The sequence below is a fragment of the Drosophila albomicans genome, chromosome 2L (genome assembly GCF_009650485.2).
Source record: "Drosophila albomicans strain 15112-1751.03 chromosome 2L, ASM965048v2, whole genome shotgun sequence".
Taxonomy (NCBI): Eukaryota; Metazoa; Arthropoda; class Insecta; order Diptera; family Drosophilidae; genus Drosophila; species Drosophila albomicans.
In genome coordinates this window covers 6,198,858-6,216,971 of record NC_047628.2, presented here as the reverse complement: position 1 = coordinate 6,216,971, position 18,114 = coordinate 6,198,858, and the positions used below count along the sequence as shown (strand labels likewise).

The 18,114-nt window shown below is 35.3% G+C and overlaps 1 protein-coding gene across 1 annotated transcript in view; it reads right to left on the bottom strand.

Annotated features, from left to right (window-relative positions):
- The window catches only part of LOC117563653 (uncharacterized), a 47,828-nt gene extending 34,754 nt beyond the window's left edge, over positions 1-13,074 (bottom strand). The window contains 1 exon segment of the mRNA XM_052002972.1: positions 12,944-13,074. The gene's annotated coding sequence lies outside the window, so the exon portion shown is untranslated.
- Positions 13,075-18,114: the final 5,040 nt, after the last annotated feature.

Here is an 18,114-nt window from a genome sequence, read left to right as displayed (position 1 = left end):
AAGTGTTGTGTGTGTGTGTGTGGTCAAAAGCTTGGCATGGACACTTCGTGTTTTTTTGAAAGTGAAATATGACCTGGCTTATCTGTGGTCAGTTGCAAAAGCCAAAATACCCTGCAAATACTACAGCTGGATTTAAAAATAAGAAAGAATTTGGTGTTAAGCCTGTTATACACATTTCAGACTTTATATATATAGGTCTAGATATTCGCAAATACAAAAATATATATATATATATATAAAAATAATATAATATATAAATAATAATAGAAAAAAAATGCATATGTCTTCAGTATTTTTCAATGTGAACACAATATATAAAATATATTACTTTAAAATAATAGAAGACACAAAGAATAATGAGCAACACATTTATCTGACTTGAGTCATTTTAAAATTTCAGATCAAAATATATCAAATAAATTAAATAAATACAACTATACAACAATAATACTTAAATAATAAGTCTTAAGTCGTTTTATAATCTGAACATATTCGTTATCTAATCTTACTAACAGACAAGTAAATATTCCAAACAATACAATTGTATTGCTTTTTTCAATGCTGCTGTTGTCAAGAGGATTTCTAATTCCCTCACTCGCTCAACTTCAAATAAAAGTACTATAATCAACTTCATTAACTGAATGGTATCTCCAAGCTGTGCTCAAGACTATTCTTAATGGTTTTTGGTTTTTATTTATTTTTATTTTTTGCATACAACACAACATACAATTTTGCATGAATGCTTATGAATTTTAACACTTTTACTTTTTGTGCTCAGCTGACAATAAGAAATTATAATTTACATAATAATTTAGCGGCTTTTTTATTTTCTTGTGCTTTCTGTTTTTTGTTTTTTTGTTGATTGATTGCCGTTGCTTAGCCTTGAGACTGAATGTCCGCAAAATATTTTTGCAGTTGTCTCGGCCGAGTTTGTCGCCTCAGTCTTTTGTATGCCCTTAATTGGATAGTGAAAAACTGAAGACATGCAAAATTTGAACAGCTACATAAAATAGATAGCCAGATTTGCATATTTGCGAGTTGGCGGATTTTTGCATGAAAGCTGAGCAAATCGGGTGGCAGTTTGGTCAGATAGCTCCGAATTAGCGACTGACAAGCGGATTTACATAAATGGTGCCAAAATATATCAACTGTGATGTTTTGGAGAGAGATCGAAGGATGATCTCGTTGATGGACATGGCGAATGCATGTTTTAGCACATCGATAATTAAATGCATATTTATTTATAGAAAATATATAATCGATGCTCATCTGTTAAAGCACAAGTATTCTAAAAAGAAAGCGAGAGATGAGCAAAAGATAAGATGTAAAGTGAAGAAATCACAAAGAAATATATCATTAATCATAGCAGAGTAAAAAAGAGGGCAAGTAAATCTCTTTGCTGACAAGAACAAGTTGATACAACAGACTCAATTTCGATTAAATCAAATGTGAACATATTTAATTAGAGATCTCTTTCTACATACTCGTATAAGCATTTCAAAACTAGATTATTTCCATAAGTTGTTTCACACACATTTCCTCTTGTTTATTGTACAGTTGTTCGGGTATAATTTCTAATCACGTCACGATGTTTATCCAACTTAATAGCTCATTAAATAAATCCATATGAAATTAAGTATTCGCATCCCTCACAATTTCGTATTATTTTGTTCGCATTTTGTTGGCATGATTTTCTCAAGCACACAGCAAGAGTCTGGCTAATTTACATATCGATTGTCAATTCGAGTATATGCCGTTGTTCTATGGCATTGACCCGACGCGTCGTAGCGAAAGAACTCGTTTCACAATTCAATTCGCAAAAGCCGTGTTCCCATCAAACTCTTTCATCTGTGATTGAGTAAGGTTCGGACACCGCGTCGTATGAGTGATGAATGCCAGTCAACGAACCAGCTTCAACTTTTCTAGCTACAATTCCGTGAGCTCAGGTTACCTAATGCCACGTTCTATGCGGATCAGTTATAATCCCTGACTCCTCCCCCTTCCCATCCCATTCCCCTTACGTTACTCGCGTGGGCGGCGTTTCGATGATGATGACAAATATCGCACACACGTGTGCCCTGATCAAAGACCACAAAACCCGCAAAAAAAAAAGAACCGCTGTTCGCATTGCGTCATTTGCACAACTGGCCACACGTTGCCCATAAAACTGCAGTTTATGAGCACTCGGAAAATATTGAGGAACTGGAACTGGCTCAATATGGAAATGACCAAATTTCAATTGCACGTCTTCGTCTCAACTATAAAGATTTGTATCTTTATGAGAGTATTTGAGTAGAAGGTGGTCGAGCAGAGATGGAAATGGAAATGGAGATGGAGATCCGAATGGTAGCGTTTGCTACGTACATAGTTCTATGACCTTTTTGGCTAAAACAATGCCAATTGGCTGGCTTATATACGTATATACTATATAAACCAAATTGTTTTAGATGGCTGCCATTTGATTAGCGCTGACACTTTGCCCATAAATAACCAACTAAAACATGTGCTCCCAGAAGGCAGCGCCTGTCGAGCTGAGCTGCCAGACACGCAAAAGTACTTAACAATGACCAAAGAGTACTTAAAAAGCTAAAAATGGTCAACGAGACAAACTAGAAATGGCAGGCAGGCAGAAAGGCAGGCAAGCAAGCAGCAAACAGGCAAGACAAGACCAAGAACCGAATGCCTCCTCCTTACAAGCCAACAAACGACCAAAGTCTTCACAGCCTTGCCTTCCTTCTTCTGCCAGTTCTTTTGCTTCTTTCCATTTTTGCCAAGACAAAAGGATGCTCTCGAGGCTCAAGTCAAGTCTGGCAGCTGCTTAGAATTTTTATTTTGCAGCAGGAAATAAGCTGGCTTCAGCTGCAACTCCTTTTAAAGCTAGCCAAGGCCTAACAGAAAAAGCAAAACAAATACAAGCCAACTGTTGTAGGGGGAGAGGATGGCTTGGCAGGAGAAGCTCTTAGTCTGCAGCTTGTTAGGCTTTTTTTGCCACAGCTTTCTTTCTGTCTCCCTCTCACTGTGTAAGAAATCATTTTGACTTGTCTTATTTGTATACCCTGTAGATCAATGCAAGAGGATCAATCCGCTAAACAAAAACAACTATGAAAACTATCTCTTTATATAGTATTTCAGTTTTTTGTAGAGTATCTCTCGTGTCAGCTTATTTGGCTTTTCTTTGACTCGTTTTTCTGAAGCTGTCTTTAAAAATAGTTTATCGCCCGATCGCGCATTTATTTCGTTTGTCTCTGTCGAAGTGCCTGCCTTCCTTCCCCTCTCCCCTTCCTGTGTGCTAACTTCCTAGCAACAAAGTTAATGCTGTCAAGATAGCAAAAAGGAAATCAATGCACAGCTTGTTTGCTGCTGCTGCCAAGCTAAGGGTCTTTTGTGTGAGCCAAATGATAAATGCATTGCAATGCCATAATAGCACTCAAACAGCAAAACTCGAACAGCTGGGCCAACAAATGTTGCAGGAAATGGAAATGGCAATGCATTGAAGGGAACTCGAATCCTTAGTTTCTCTACATCTGTTACTCTGGTCGCTTTGTTTGCATTTAACTTGTGCAAAAATATTCTAAATTGCTGATTAACACGCTGGCCATGGCTTGCGGGGATTGGCAAACTTGAAGTGAACCTGGCTTAGTCATGCTGCAGCTTTGTTTGACTTTCAGAGAACTGCAATAGTGTATTGTCTCACATAGGGTGATCATTCAGTATTGCTTGTTTCTTTCAACAGATATGACATCATCATTTTTTTGTCTTTAAATATAATAAAAAATATCTCAAGCATTTTAAAATTTATATCTGATATTCGAATTATCGGAAATTATAAATGCGATATGAGCCTAAAACGATTTTTTGTACATTCTAATAATTTAAAATATATCCCTAAATATAAATCAATATATGTATTTAATTTTTGATAATTGGATATTTGGGTATCAGATATTTTATTTTTAGATTTTAATCTTAACTTAAGATGCTTTCCCTTAATATATGTCAATATACATTAGTTTTACTATGCTAGAAAATAACCTAAGAAATTTTGCAATTTATATGTGTTATTCTAATTATCGTAGATTAGAAATTGGAGCTTAATATTTTACCTTTCACTAATTACATATATATTTTAATTACATTTATTTATTTATTTTATCTGATATTTAAATGATCGTAAATTATAAATTCCATCTTCGCTTCAAATGATGTTGGTTGCAGACAATTTTTTTGAATATTCCTTAATAGAAATATATTCCTAAATAGAAATAACTATGTTTAAATATTCTAGAAAAAATCTTAAAGAATTTGACTGATCGAATCTGATTTATTTAAAGTATTTATTTATAGCCAAAGTAAACTAAATTTTACTTTAACAGCAAATTTGCTCCACTTCGATGATCGCTTTCATGTTCCTTTGCTATTTTAAATCTGATATACGTTTCAGAAGTGCAGTTTTTAGTGTTTCTCTGAATATGACATCATTATATTTGAATTTAAATATGCTTGATATGATCTTTTGAAAGTTTATTTTCTTATCCGATTTTTGTAAATTTATTACCAAAGACAAATGCATTTAGTTTCAACACCTAAATGACTCCATTACGGTGGTCTCTCAAAGGTTCCTTTCTCATCGTAAATCTTAAATTTGATATGAGCTTTCGCTGTGGCTCATTTATCAACACCACAAGGCACCCCAATTACAAGAAATCACAACAACAAAGGTGCACAAACATCTTTCACTTCATTAAACGCAAAACTAGAGCGGCTATAAAAAGTCAATCACACTCGCATTCGAATGATTTTTAATGGATTTTAATAGCTCAGTCGCTGGCTAGTTGTCTTTAAAATTAAATAATAAAGCGCAAAAAATTAATTATGACAAATAGCAAAGCGAAAACTTTTCATTTCGGCTACCAAGACCAAGACATGAGAAATGTGTGTGACTTGGGGCAAAAAAAAAAAAAAACTCAGACGAAATGAGCAAAAATCACACGGCGCAGTCATCAATAGGCAATAATCAATACGAATGAGCTTGTAAGGAAAAGTGGAAAAGTGAAAGCGATGGCAATGTGGATGTGGATGACGACAGAGAGAATGAAAACATGATACAAAAAAAAAATGCTGCTTTTGTTCAAGAAAATTATGTTTATTGTTACAAAGTTGTAACCTGCAATTGCAGCAAAGAGTTTGAAAATTATATTGCAGTTCCGCAATTTAAGAGAGCTGCTACCGAGATTAGGTAACGTCGCTTATGAAAGCAGCTTAAATACTTGATGTTGGCCTGCAGGCAAAGTCAGCCCAGTCAGACACACGCGGTGTCTGTGGCCAATCCCCCGAAATTAGCTTGGTCTCTCTCAACCTGCATTGAACCTGCCCCTGGCTGGTGGCTGCTCATTAGCAGCATGACTAAACACAAGTAATAATAACAACATAAACGATCGAGGTACTCGAACATCACAGTCAATTAATATTGAAGGTCAGGGCAGCAGCTCTATTAGCGGGTAAACACAACACAACACAACAAGCCGCCCAAATCCAAATAAGCAAATTCATATCCAAAATTGTTTACTTCCTCACCTACATTTCGCACCTCAATAGACACACTCACTTACACACACACACACGCGCACACCAACGCACACTCAAGTACTCTCTTTGTCAATAGTTGTAGTTCTAGGTCAAATTCAACCTGCAATTTACATATTGTAGCCCCTTATATAATTCCCAATTAGCCCGCATTATTAACTATAAACTTGAACTTTTTTATACCCGCTGCCCATAAATGTAGAAGGGTATTATAACTTTGTGCCTTCAGACAGAAGGATGCATCTCCGACCGTATAAATTATATATATGTATTCATGAACATCATCAACAGCCGTGACGATATAGAAGCCATGTCAGTCTGTCCGTCCGTCATTATGAACACCTACATATGTAGATCTCTGAGACTATAAGAGATAGAGATTTATGAATATACCATATATAACCTTCGGTATATTTTAGTATTTTTCGGTGGAGTCGCGATTTTTGGTACATACAATAACAACTACAAATACTTTGAATGAAGTATGTTTTCAATATACTTCAGTATATGCCTTCAGTATATTTTTGTATTTTTGAGGTATATTTTCAGAATATAGTTTTATTTCAAAATGCATAGCGGGTATCTCACAGTCGAGCACACTCGACCGAATAAATCTTACTTGTTTTACTTTTGTGGCCAAATTGCTTACCAAAGTCAAACAATTTCATTCATGCTCATAGAAATGGCGTCCCATTAAAACGAAGGCATTGAAATACATAATAATAATAATGTGTTTTATTTTGAAGCGTTTAAAAACGCACGAAAAACGCATTCAAGTCGCATGATTTGCCCTTTTTCATTATGCATATTTCATGGTTTAGAGGTCAAGTTTAACACCACATTAATTGCGGCTTATTGTTGATTCTTTATTTTAATTAGGCTTTTCAACACTTTTTACTACTGTTTGGGAACACAAAATATATAATAGGCTTATTGTCCATTCTTATAGAAATCAAAATTATTTTCATTATATTATCCAGTTTTATTGCTACCATAATTGAATTATACACAAAATCCATTATGGCTTAATTAATGAAAAGTTTTTAATTAATTGCATACAAATTATTAATGAAGTCGACTGATTAACTCCATCAAATAAAGACTGGTTGCTTAATAATGATTTTTAACTTAATTATCGTTGGCAAAGGTTTTCTCAAATTACTTAATTAATTTGCTGCAGCATAATAAACTTTTCAAGTATTTAATTAAACATCTGTTTAAAGCATTGAATAACTGGGTTACCGGGTAAAATGGCGAACGAAGTTGCATTATTGTTGTTTTCTTTTAGAAATCGTGTAAAAGTTAATTGCATTTGCGGTTATTGAATGTTTATTGTCTTTTTATTGAATCACCAGCAGAAAGTGCAAGTGAAATGCAAACTCGGATTGGAGTTGCAAGCTGTTGTAATTGGCATTTAAAAGAAGATTAGTTGGATAATTATTAGGTAGATATTTCTATTCGCATTTAATTCAAAATACATATCTCCCTGAGAGATATAACACTTTTCATTGCCACTGAAATGTTTTGCAAGCCAATCAAGTCAAGAGCGTGAAATGTAAAAGCCTCCAACAACAATAAAACAAAAATTATATACATAAGTATATATGAAAATACTGAAAACAACAACAACAACAAAAACATCGCAACCGCAAAATAATTGTGAGCCATGGCAAAAGCTCAACAAAAAGCCAACGAGAAGAGAAAAACAACAACGCAACAAATTAAAGCATGAAAAACAAGTCATAAAAAATACCGAAACTACTTGGATAATAGCAACTAAAGCAACAGCAGCAACAACAAATACAAACTTGAAGAGCCCCGACTAAAACAAAAATGTTACAAATTTTCTAGTTGTTGTCGTAGTTTTTTTTTTTTGTTGGTTGTTGTATTTTTTCTTTGGTGATTGCGCAGTCAAAGACCTTCATGCCGGTAATTGGCAGCACAGTCAAAAAAAAAACGAGACCCAAGAGGCGACTTCTCCCAAAAAAAAACACAAACTTAAAGCAAAAAGCCAAACAAAAATATTCTGCACATAATTATGCAAAAGAAAAAAAAATGAGCGACAGCAGCAGGAGCTGACCTGGTCGAACTTGGACCCTGTCTAATGGGATTGCCATGGTTGTTACTTTTTTTCTTTTGCTTGGCCCATGTGATAGGCAGGCTTTAGCTAGTCATTGCAAATATTCCGCCAAAAAAAGCTCACAAAAAAATAATCAGAAATTGTCTTCAATGAGACCGAAACAGGCTGGACAAGACAATGGCCGCAGTCTCAGTCTTTATTGCCATTGTAATTGTTTGCAATTATAACTATTCGCAAACGGTTCGCTCTTAGTGGATACAACCCCAGCGGGTGGCAATAGGAATGGGGATGGATCGAGATAGGCTTGACTTGGTCTGCGATCTGTCTTGGCCAATTTTCTCCGCAATTTTGCAATTTTTTTTGCTGTTTTCATGAAATGACGTCAATAAACACATTTCGCTTAATTTTTTGTGATATTTATGTTGTAGTCTCTGGTTTCTGCGTATGTTTTTATGATACTCTCTGGTAGGCTTTTTGAGTACTCGCACTCGCTGTTAATTGCCATTTGCCATTGCCGCCGACTTGTCATCAATCCTGAGCGACTTTGTGCTGTTTGTCAGTCGTAAGGCGATCGCCGTTGATTTGTGTGACTGCAGTCGTAAACTATAAGTTTTTGTGTGCCTTTTTGTGTGTGTTTTTTTTTGTTGCTTTGCTAAGCGGCTTTGATTTGCTGGACGTTGGTTAGTTGGCTTGTTGCTTGGCTGCTTGGTTCAATGACACTGCTTAGGTGCTGATTTGATTGCTTATTTAAATCGTTTGACGTTGTAATGGCAGGCTGACGTGCTGTCGACGTTTTTTGATATTTAGACAATTCACCATGTAATTTATATATCAACTTTCACCTGACAATCTACATTTTTCGCAATGCGAGTGGATCAAAAAATTAATTAAATGCTTTGCAAGTTTGTTGCCTAAGTCTTTTGATGATGGCATTATTTGAGGAGCTTTGTTGGTTTTGTTGAACTTATGTTAAGATTTGCATTTGTGGCATCCAATTAGAAGAAATAAATTTCAATAAATTGTTCATAAAGTAATTTAGCGTCGGGAATGAAATCTGCTTTATAGATCGAGAAGCCGACTGATGCATAAAGCATGCAAATTTGCATTTCAAATTATGGAGAATTGAAAAAACTTGTATTTGTGTTATATTCTGGCATCCCTCCCCTACTTATAGGTGCCCCGATTGAGCTGATTACTGGCAATCAATTCTCTTTCATTTTATTTTATGACTCAAAGAAATTTGCATTTTATGATACGTACCAAGCCAACACCCACAACACAGCGCATGTTGCACACGAGGCAAGACTTCTTGGCATTCATGGGGCAGCATGCATATCGAATGAAGCTATAAAATGTTTAATTGCCAGAGCAAAGCGCCGTGTGTGGCAGCTTGGGCAACGTTGGCTTAACTTGGCTTGGGCAATAAAGCAACATACATATGCATAAATGAATTTTGTTGACCAGCTTCTCGGCAAATGAATGAATATTTTCTTTATTGTACAAATTGGAGGCATGCCGGCATATCAAGAGCTAATAAAATTGTAATTTCCATTTCTTATATATTGTAGTGTAAGTTGTATTTATGTAAGAGCACACAGGCAGCAGCAGCAGCCTCACAATTGAGTTGCCAAATAGCTCCGTTAGCTGGGCGTTTGCGCGCAGACAATGCAACAAATTGTTTTCATATTTTTGTTTTCTCGTTTTGCTTTTGTCCAGCGCCGTCTTTCACAATGCCCGAAAAGAAACAAAAAGCCTAATTGAAGGTAATTTAAATTGATTAACCTAAACGCAAGCCCACAACACATCAAGCAAAAACTTGTCCTAGGTTGGGCTTCGTTTATGTTGTCGAGTGTTGACTGCTCACTGACTGCTCGCTGCTCGCCACGGAGGTGTAGTCACTGCAGTTTTCAACTGCTCTTTTCGAATTGGCATTGTTAACGAAAAAAAGACAAAAAACGACAACTGAAAAAAAGTCGTGTGGGTCGCTTGTCATATGGGTGGCAATATATTGAATATGGTAGCGTGTTTTGAGGTGTTTATGGTTTAATTAAGCACGATGAAAAAATAAATGAAAGGAAAGAAACTGACGTTGGCTCAACAATGTCTCAGAAACATTGCCCAAAACAAAAGACTTAAGACACAAACTTGATTTGACTTGACTAGCATACGAGCTAATTAGGAACACAATAGTAATTAAGTCGATTGAAAATCGACACAGCGTCAACTCATGTGCCCAAACCTAAAAACCTTGAAGTCAGCCAGCCTAGAAATACTTCCACCTCTTATGTCATCAGTCATGCTAGCTACATTTCCATGAAGCGCACGCTATATCCTGGCTGGCGCCGAAATTAATACGAAAGCCAAGCCAAAAGCCAACATTAAAAACATCTATTTTTTGTAGATATAAATGCAAACAAATTGCAAATGGCTCGACGTCTGCCAAAGTTCATTGGAATTAATTCTAAGCGAAACGCAGCTAACGAATGATTTATATAGAATTTTTTTTTTTTTTTTATTGGGATTTGTTTTTTGTTTTCAGCATTCAAAATAGCAATGTGCAACCATAAAAGGCAAAGCTGATAATTATGACTTTGAAACGTTTGGATATGTCGGTTTTTTATTTTGTCTGTGGATTTTTTACTTTTAATTTTTTTTTGTTTTCTTGTTTTTACTTTTAGCTATGCGCAATTTTTCGTTCCCCGAAATTGTACTCACAAAGAAAACAATGTGATAAAATTGTCAGCAAATAAAATTCAATTCCCTGCATATGCAAATGGCATGCTCGGGTGTGGTGTCAAAAACACCATTGAATTATTGCTATAAAAAATTTAAAAAAAAAATAAAGGAAAATTATGAATATTTTTTGTCAGCATGTACATTGAACTTTTTTCGGCATTGCTATTAGAATTATTTGTTGTCAATTTACAATCTATTTATGAGTGAAACATGTCGATAGTAGAAGGCGAAAACCTTGCCATTTATCAGCAATTGATATGCCCTTTATGTGCATATTAGAACTGAGTCTGACACGTGCTTCGTTGTCGTTGTCACAGCTTGACAAAAAGTGCTTGGTGATTGCAGTGCTGAAACTCGCTTAATGTCAACGCCATCACGCCAGACACTGAGTTCTAGCTGTGACATTCAAGAGACTGATAAATTGCCAAAAAGGCGCGTGGCAATAAAAATTATCGTAACTCTGGCACAAGGTAATGCTAGAACACCACACCCAGTTCTTTTGGGTAGTTGTTTTTCGTGATATCGTTGGAGGTGACAATTGGGGCCAACACCTTTTTTGCCAATGGTAATGTTCGCTAATGCACGTCCCAAACTACTTTATGAGGCTTAAGCTGATCCCTGGACGAGTTCTTGAGTAATTTAATACAGTCATAAATATTAAGGTTAACAAGGAAGCATGTAGTTTAATTCTGCTACTCGCTCTGTCTCATCTCATTACAGTAAGGAACTATTGCAATAATATAATAAACATAATTGTGATATCATGTAAAAGAATAACTACGATTAAATAAAGATTTTCTACAACTATCTGAAACAGATGATTGACTATAAAGAATCATTGAACTTTATTGCAAGAAAAAATATTTCATGATTTCATGATTCAACAACCTAGCAAATGTGATAATATATATATATATATAAGTTTGTTTCCTAAGTCTTTTGTTTCGAACGAGTCAGAGACGAGATGAGAAACTACAACTCATGATGTGTGTGTGTGTGTGTGTCCACAGAGATGCATGAGAAAACTCATTGGATAATGAACGTTGCTGGGTGGGTGAGAAAAATGTAAATGTTGTGTAACACTTAGTTGCCGGAAATAATGAGTAAATGTATTTTGACTATGGTCGTTAGTAATGTAAACGCATTTAGAAAATCAGACATTACATTTCAGAACATTTAAAACAAAAATACTTTATAATTTGTGGTAATTTTATGGAGAAACTAAATCCAGAGGAAGAACAATGAACAAGTTATCCAGAACATAACTTGAGTTTCTTGCAATTATAATGAACTTTCTTATTGCAACAATTTCAGTTCACATTATTTTCCCCCTTTATAAAATTCAAAGAAACTCAAGCAATTGTCCGTAATTCTTTGCAATCTCAACTAAAGTCATAATAAAGCCTGATTTGGCTGTGCTTTGCCAACACATTGATTGTATCGCAAACATTTTTGGCAAACAGCTTTGTTATTTATTATATAATCGAATATAAATTAGAGACCAAAAACTGGACAAAACTTTAAATAAATAAATCAAAAGACGATTGCACACTTACCTCTGGCTCTGGCGCGATAGTCAGACTTTGATAGCTCTTTTTAGCATGTGTCTTACGCTCCAATCGAAGTCCACTGAAGGCGTTTTTGGCTTATGCTATATTATTGTTGTTATTCTTGTTGTACTCGTATTCAATGTTGTTGGTGTCGATGGAGACTCTGCTGCAAAACCAAATGCACTGGCGATTGGCATCAATGTCGCTTGGCCGCTTTTTAAGCTGCGACTTTTTTCATTCGATTTTATTTTTATTACGCTCACACACAGACACACACACTCATAGACAGCAATTGAAAACGCGTGGTTTCAATTTTTGTATCGGTATTATTGAATAAATAAATAAAAAACGCGTAGTCAGCGAAAAAGCAAAGCAAATCAAAGCATCGGAATAAAAATTATTGAAAATATATCTACCATATACATTATTTATTTATGTATAAAAAATTAATTTTCAATGATTTTTATGCCGCTGCATGTGGGCGACTAACTGAACACAAACAGCTGTTTGTGGGCTTTAGCTAACTACAAGCGAATAAATATATATCTGTATACAGTATTTATGTATATATGTAATTCTGAGCGTTGCACTTGAAAAAAGATATACTCGTATGTATGCAAAGTTAACGAAGAGCAGAGACGCCTTTCCCTTTCCCTTTTTATTTGTTTGTTTGGGGGACTCGGTTGTCGCGTCTCGTTTTTCACTTTCTTTACAATTGTTTTGAAATTGTAACTTTTGCTGCTTAGTCTTTGTGACTAAAAAGCGGCACTTGCGATAGCGTTTTAAATGCGCCTGCTTTGCGTTTCACACTCAACGCTTGGCTTCACTTTAATTCACGTCGAGTTCAGCTTTAGACTTGGCCTGACACTGAGACGGAGAGGGAGAGAGAGAGAGAGATAGACTGACATCAGCCAAGTGGCTAAAGAGCTTTATCACAGACAGTCACAGCACAAATAATTTAACGTTCATTTTCTTTTTCTATATTATTTATTACTTTTGTTTTTTCTTTCAGTTTTTTGTTGTTATTGTTTCGCACTAGTTCAACGCCTGCGCTAAATGTGCTTATATTGTATGTGTATTAAGTATATATAATTTTGTTTTTTTTTGTTGTATTTTTTTTGCTCGCAACTCGAACTCGTTTCTCGCTTTCAGGCGAGTCAAGTACTTTGTGTATCTTGTGCTCAACCGAACCGACTGTCTCGCACGCCAACGCTATACTAAAAGAGTTTTCAGCTTGGCCCGCGCGTTAAATAAGCCCGAGTCTGACAGCTGGCTCTGCTCTGCTCTGGTCTGGTCTTGCTAACTTGGTCTGTATCTGAGTATATCTGCTTCGTCGGTCTGGGCTCGATCGGGCTGCCTAGCCATTGGATGATGTCAGCTTTTGTGGCCAGAGAGTGTTGCGAAGAGAGAGAGACCACAAACGGAAGTGTAAAGAGTAAATTGCTTTATGGCTCGGCACCCTCATTGTGTCGTTGCCTCTCTTCGGTCTAGACTCTATAGACTCTAAAGTTTATATTGATTTTCACCCACTTGCAGTAGTGGCTGTGTCTTGGAAATGACACCAGATAAACTAATTGAATATTATTTGTATACTGTGTACACAAAAGTAACAATGCTTTTGTAATAAAAGTTGATTTACTGCTGTCATCCCTAAAAAGGAGCTGCATATTTATGCAGAGTATTTATTACTCGTAAGTAATTTCTATGAAGTCATTCCTAGTTATAGAAAATGGAAGACAGCATATCCTCCTAAGTTCATTTACTGAATCGATTAATTATTTTGTAAGAATTTGTAATTTATTGTCTTGCAATTTATTATTTTGTAAAAGATTACTACGATTATTGTCAATCTTACATTGTATCATGGTATATTTTATTATTCGATTTTTAATTCTCATTTATTTTTGTTGTTACTCAAATATTTATAGTGGACATCGTAAAGTGTATTTATTTTATGAAGACGACTTTATCAACTTGAATTTCTGCACTTTACTTGGCAACCCTATGTCTACTCTTAAATCTCACGCTCTCAACGCTTTTGGCCGGCTTTTATTTATTTGCGCTCTGCTCTAACGTAGTCACCAAGAAACCGGCATTTGAGACCGGCTCTCGTTCGTAATAACGTAACGTAACGTGACGTAAGTAAAGTTGCGTATTTACGCAAAACAAAATTGGAATTCTTGACTTTTCCAAAAAGTGTGTGCGATGCGAGTTCGAAGTGAAACGTTAATTCGTGGAAATATAAAACCACAGGTGAGCTGACAAAATATGAGCATATGAGACAATAAAGATGTGTCGGCTCTGATTGACTAATTGAATTTTAGTGCTTTTGACCATAATTCATAATTTTGGCTTGGGGCATCGCTAATCCAATCCAATCCAATCCCATTGACGACAGCACGAAATGAGTCGATTAATTAGAACAACAACAGAGCAGACAAAACATGCGATTTGCCCCAATGCTGAACGTAGGCCGTGCTCCAATGCAGTTTACAATTTGCCAAGCAAGTCTAGACTCTAGACTGAGAGTCTTACCTCTACCTACTCGTAGTAGTTACACTTACTCACTTTACTACACGCACTGGCATAACAAAATGCATGTCAAGTTCAGCCAAGTATCGCCCGCTCTCCACCGCAGCCCACTTCACGGCCCTCCACTGCCTGCTGAGTACCGAGGAAGGTCCCAAGCGGCACTCGGGCGTGAAGATCGAACTGAGAACAGATACTGATGAGCCGACAGACTGCGTTCGGGCCCTTTGCATCTATCTGTGCTCAAGTTTTTGTACTCGACGTGCACTTGTAGTTGTGATAATTGTATATATTTGGTGTGTGACTGGCTCGCCAACATGGCCATCGCACATGCGAGGGTTGATCAGTGTGTAACTTATGTGATTTATTATAAAGAACACAAATTACAGTAAGAAAACTGCTCAAAAAGTTATTCAATACACAGAACGTAGAGTGGAGCTAACACAAAAAGCGTTATCGATATAAGTATCCACAGTGTGACCAAGCATAGAGCTGTCACATTATGTTACTAAGTTTAAAATTATCGATATATTGTTCATCTGAAAGAACTTCCTTATTTATTAAAGTATCATCTCTAGCACTGTTGCTTGAAGTTCTGTTCACCTTTAAGTTCTGTTGTGAAATTCTGCTGTGAATTTTCTTTTATTATTATCTATGAAGTAGAGGGATCTTATATTTATTTAAAAAAAAGATATAATTAAAATGAACACTTACGTATTTCTAAAGCACTGGATGCAAAGGCCTTTGGTTAAAAGAGGCAAAGAAAAAATTTGATGAAATAAAAAGACTTCAGAACTTTAACATTTTATTTACTCTAAATAAATACTAAAATTATTTATCGTCTTGAGTTAATCAATGTAAAAAACTCTTTTATCGACTAGAAAAAAATAATACAGTGAAATTCAATATAAACATATTTACATTTATTTATTTTCATCTTTCAGTCTTCAACAAGTGATTGAAACCTAAAACCCAAGTTAGAAAATTACAAAAAAAATTAATTACTCTATTTCATTTAAAGTGAAAGTGAAACATTTGTTTACAAAGAACACAAATTATACAACAATTATGCAGCGAATGGATTTGTTATTAATATATTTTGTAGAAAATTTACTATCAATAGATCGCACCTCGCATTTATGCTTGCTAATGCTATTGCTCTGTCCCTGTCAATAGTATCTATGGCTTTTGGCGTGGCTTTCGCTACACGCGCCACTTGACCCTTTGGGCCTTTGGGATCAAAACGTGTTGCTGGCGGTGGCTGTTTCGCATTGGGGAATTGCAATTGGGATTCGTATTTGGTTACAGATTCGGTTATTGGAAACAGCAGCAGGCAAAGCAAGTCAAGCATGGCTAAAATGAAAATGTTGTCACGCCATTTGGAAATAGCCTCAATTGTTTTCAGTTACAAATTTTGAACAAATCGCATTTGAAAGTTATGGTCCCTGTGTGGGACGCTTTTGTATTCCTTTTTGACTCTCTGACTGTCTGAGTGTGAGGCAAACAAATTACCGGGACTCTTTGCTTTTGGGCAAATCATTTCTGTTGTTGATGTGTGCTTGGTATTTTTGGAGAACACAAATGGAAAATGCGTCCTTTTTCGTCAGACAATTGTGGTTAATGGATTTCAATTCCAAATTGGAGAACGTTGTAACAGATATTATGAATCATCAGACATACTATGTTAGAGGTTGAGGAAACGATAACTTAGATAGTTTCAGTCACAGTTATATTAAACAAAACAGATGTAATTTGATAATACGATTATTATATAAACTATATAGGGGCGCCCCAGAAATCACTTGTGATTTGGGAAACTCTGAAGTGTTTTTCCCGACTCAAGTGATTTGACTAGTGATTTACAAAAATGTTAATTTTATTAATTAATGTTAAGTCCACAGAATACTTCATTAATTTAACGCAGCCTACTAACAAATTGAACACTCTTTATGATTCAATGAAATTTTGTACATTAAAGTGAAGTTTCATTACTGTTCTTAGCAAAAGCACTTGCAATAATCATAATAACGTAACGTAATAATCGTTTTTTTCTGTGGCACCTAAAGGTGAAATTTAACTACAAATTCGGGAGGAAGTGTTTTCTGTGGCACCCTGATAATATTTCAAAAGTTCAATTTTATGAATCAGCAATACAAAGAATTCTAGTTAAATATCCATCATACATTCGGACAGAGTTCAAATGTCAATAACACTTAGAAATATAATCGAAATTTACGCAATAGCAAATTATAAACAAATGAGGCGGCTTTTTGCCATTTGCCACACGTGCCTGTCAAACTTTTTTTGTATCTTTTTTTTTTGCGTATAACTAAAATGCCGCAAGCCAAAGTACAAATCACGTTTTTCGCATACCTCCAATAAAAAACAAATACAGAAAGCCAAAAGCCGAAACATTTGACGCATGCATTTTGTAAGCTAATATTTATTTGTGTTTATGACTGCTTCCTCAACGTTTACTTTAAGTTTTTGTTGTTTGTTTATTTGTTTGAGTTTGTGTGATTTATTTTGCGTCTGCACGGTCTCAGTTTGTCGAGTTGCATGCTTGACTAATTACTGAAAATATATCGTGGCACTAAATTAGCCGCATTAAAAGCAAACAACCGAACTCACACCGAGACAACTTCACATGATGCAAAAACAAAATTATATACTCGCATATATTATATTTATTTGTTAGATTTGCGACACGCCTTTGAGTCAGGTAAAGGTTCATCAGCCGTTGTTGTCTGCCTTTTGCTTCCGGTTTCTGGGCGCCAGCTGCAGGTGAGCATTTTTTATTATTTCTTTCTTATTTATTTGGTTATTATTATTGCTGTATTTTTTACCTTTTATGACATGTGTTTGTGCTTGTTGTGTCATCCTCGTCACATTCACAGTGCATCGTTCAAATGGCTGTAATGTTTATTTTGAGAAATTCTCAAGTATTCTCAGTATTCTCTACTCGTAAAGTGGACATTTTGAAGTACTTTTTAATGCTGGGAGCTGACAACAATATTCACTATAATTATGTCTGCTTATACAAATGTGTTGTATACGTCATGAGTATATGCATTGTTCTACTCTTCATTTTGGCTTCTTTTGAGGATTAGGATTGCAACACAAATTTGCGTTTATATATTAAAAGTTTCGGTAGAGATAGGAATGCAAACAAATTTTTGATTATACTTAATGTCTTTAAGAAAATAGATCACTTTAATGAAATAATTGTTTATTTCAAGCTTGATTCACTCAATCAGATATGTCCAATTAAAATCAAATCAAGGTCATTCAAAAATTTGTTTACTTTCCACTTCATTAATAATAATCAAAATTCAGTCAATTCCATGTGAGCCCTCTTTCTTTTTATTTTTCCATTGGAACTAATTAAAAGTATTAATATTTCTCGATCAGTCTACATTTGAACATTGTAGCGGAAGTTGCATTGTATTCTTGTAAAAATTCAATATGGCTCTGGAAATGTAGAAAGCTGTGTGTTTGTAAATATAAGTAGCAGGCAGCAGGAGGCATCCCCGACTTCATTAAGTATATATATTCTAGATCAGCCTAGACAATATAATCGTACGAAACACTGGATAAAAAAATGTTCTGAGATAAAACATTCATTTTTTTTTAGCC